The sequence below is a fragment of the Myodes glareolus genome, chromosome 2 (assembly GCF_982192425.1).
Source record: "Myodes glareolus chromosome 2, mMyoGla1.1, whole genome shotgun sequence".
In the NCBI taxonomy this organism is placed as follows: Eukaryota; Metazoa; Chordata; class Mammalia; order Rodentia; family Cricetidae; genus Myodes; species Myodes glareolus.
The window spans coordinates 64854380-64857733 of NC_142027.1; the positions used below are offsets into that span (position 1 = coordinate 64854380).

A 3354-nucleotide genomic window follows, 5' to 3' on the forward strand; every position below is an offset into this window, starting at 1 on the left:
AAACCTTTCTTTTTTGTTTGAACAGGAAAAGGGGAAATGGAGTAGGAGGGCCTTCTGTTTATCTGTTACTTTCATTGGTAAAATAAAGAAACTGTCTTGGCCTTTTGATCAGACAAAAAATTAGATAGGCAGAGTAAACAGAACAGAATGCTGGGAAGAAGGCAGTGAGGCAGACACCATGACTCTCCTCTCTGAGACGGATGTAGGTTAGACTCATCCTGGTAAGTCACAGTCATGTGTTGATATACAGATTATTAGAAATGGGTTAACTAAAATGTGAGAGTTAGCCAAGAAGAGGCTAAATATAATGGGCCAGGCAGTGTTTAAATGAATACAATTTGTGTGTTGTTATTTTGGAGTATAAGCTAGCTAGCCAGGCAGCTGGGAGTCAGACTGTGGGAAGCGCCCCACCGCTCCTATTACAATAGAGGTTGCTGGTTTTCTTCATGGTTTGGGTTAGCCAGAGACAAAGTCTGTGAGAGACTATACTCTAATCTGCCAAGCTGTGTTCTCTACACCAGGGTCCAGAGCTGTTTGGATCAACTGATGAGCACCATCTACAGGCAGAATACTGAAACCTGGAGAAGGACTCCTGGGCACTGTTCTGCTCTATTAAAGATTAGGAAAACAAAACAAAACACAGAACAGTAAATGCTCCTCTGTGGGTCTCCGTCCGTCTCTACACTGTTTCAGTTCTTTGGGATTAATTAACAATATGAGAAGTCTCTCTTCCTCCAAAGCATCTCTGAACTTGACAGACGCTGAGATAGGACTTTTTCTTCTACTGCTGACAGCTGACGAACTTCAGTGCAGCCTCAGGTACCCAGGCATACAAAAATGTCTATATAAACAAAGTACTTACTGATAATAACTCATAAAGAAAGTTGTTTTTAGACAATCATCGAGCTCACATTTGCTTTTATCATTTACTAAAAATGGAAGTCATTTTGTATATTGCAAAAGTGTGTTTGTTATTTTCATAAAGAACTAAATCTTGTTGAATATTTGCTACTACAGTACATGGAAACTTTCAATTTTTTCCAGACTTCATGAATATTTTTTGTTTCTCGGTTGTTGGTGCTGAGAACCCTGTTTTGAATTAAATACACAATATAAAATGGCAAACAAATGTTAAGGACCATTTCAGAAATAGTAGGAAATTCTGTCTTAATTCCCAAGTCAAAATCATCGAAAGAAATTTTATTTTATTTATTTTTAATTTATAGTGTTTTACCTGCAAGTGTGTCAGTGTATTAGATTTCTTGGACCTGGAGTTACAGGAGGCTATGAGCTGCCATGCAAGTTCTGGATTCCGACCTGTGTCCTTTGGAAAAGCAGTCATTTCTCTTAACTGCTGAGATGCTTCTCCAACCCCAAAATAGCAATTTTTAAAGCTAAGCATTCTAACATGATACAATCCAAAGACAGACTAATTTGTTAATTACATGCTGAAGAACGACAGCAGTTACACATTCAAAGTCTGTTTTCTATTACTAAGACATGTTTCTGTAAGAACAGAAACTTTGTATACAATAAAAGCTGCAATCCATATCATATCACAGTCTCTCATTCGACGTGCGTGTTTCAGAGTGTTTACTGGTATAGTCTAGTGTGAAGGCCTCCTATGCAAAGTGTGCATGTGTGCTCAGAACAAGGTTGCAGTGATGTCAGGAGACAATACTGGGGAAGTTGGGCAGAAACAATGATGTGTTATTCAGTTGTTTTTGAATTAGTTTTTGGTCATTGTGCTTTCAGAAACATTTTGGTGTTACCAAGATCTTCACAAGCTTCACACTGAGTTGTGGGACCTGTTGAATTGCAATCCACAGAGAAATGGGACCCATCAGTAGAAAACACCTAGATCTTCATCCAAGCCCATGTATTTATTCATGATGCTTTGATGTTGGCACCTGGGGACATCATGGCTAGTGCCACCAATATTAACATTTACACATACTTAGGACTTTTCTATCTTCAAAATATTTAAATCCAAGAAACAAAAATAAAGACATTCTGGTCCCAAACTCCCATCCTCAACCACAGCCCGACTCCCCATCTTGCTGTTCAGTCACCTTCTGGGAAGGTCTGGCTAGGTTTACAGCTTATACTTCCTTCCTTTTTTTTTTTAAACTTCAGACCTCTTCAATCTATCTCCCTTCTCTGTTTTCATCAGACTGGGCAGCTAGGGCCCACAGAGGGCCAGCACACCTAACCTTGAAGTGGCAAAGCCTCTAACTATCTCACACATTCTCTCATTGCATGTTGAAGGATACACAGGGTCCCAGTTCTTCTCACCCCTGTCTCAGTCAGCCCTCTTCACTCCTGCGCTAGGATCCAGTCTCTTTCCCCACTCCAGACTGAACTTTTCATACCCTTCAGCAAATGCTGCCTTCAGTGGCAGCTTAGAGCTCATGTTTCCTCCAGGCCTCTCTGCAGTGTGCAGGTCAGCAGTCTTCTTTCTCCTAAGTCCACTACAGCACCATGCAGCAGCCCTAGTGATTTTGTGCCTGTGAGTCACCTCCCAGAGTCTCCCCTCCCCCAATCCTCTAAGGCCCTTTCTCAATAGTCCTTAGGGTTCACATGTCCCATGTCACCTGCCCATAAGCTCTTCTGTCCTTCCCATAATTAGGCTGCAAGCCCCTGCTCTCCTTCTCCTGCAACAACCATTTACTGTTTTATCTCCTGTGTCCCCACATCTGAGTCCCTCAGTTGTACACCCCAGAAAGCATGATTGGTGTCTAGCCATGTTCCTCAAAACTGGGAGTTTGTAGACACAGTGTTCAGGGATGAGAAAACAGAATTCAGAAGCAAGAAAAAGGCAGGTCAAATTCTGATGCATGGTCCCCAAGTGATCAGGGAGAATCCCGAGAGGCATATTTGTGAGCCCCCTTTCTTCTCTCATACAGTGTGGGTTTGGTGTATACTGAAGTTAACCTTGGTATGGATCAAACCTTAGCTGTGGCTGGGGTGAAGTGCAGGAGGAACCCAACTAGGGAGATACTATGCAAGGTGCACTGGTGACCAGAGTCCTGGGAACTGACAGCTCCTAGGGACTTACTCCTGCTGAGTGAGGGAGAAGAAACCGGGGACTGGGTGTGCCTGGGGTTCTTGGGTGTGTGTGTGGGTGGAGCTTTGCATTATTCCATTCCGGACACAGCTAGGTGAAAATAAAAAGTAAGGGCGTGGAGGAATATCCAGGAAATGATAGCGAAAGAGAAGTTAACTCAGATAAAAGTCTCTGCAGATTTGGGGGTACCCTGCAGTCGGAGCTTCCCAGGCCAGCCAGGATAGCTGCATCCAGGCCTTTCCTGCTGCTGGTCAAGAGATCTTAAGGCTTTGACATCCCCCACCTCA

General features: G+C 42.9%; 1 protein-coding gene across 1 annotated transcript in view; it reads left to right on the top strand.

Moving 5' to 3' along the window:
• Positions 1-3354, top strand: part of LOC125413061 (protein mono-ADP-ribosyltransferase PARP14) — a 651703-nt gene that overhangs the window by 176244 nt on the left and 472105 nt on the right. The gene's annotated exons all lie outside the window — the stretch shown is intronic.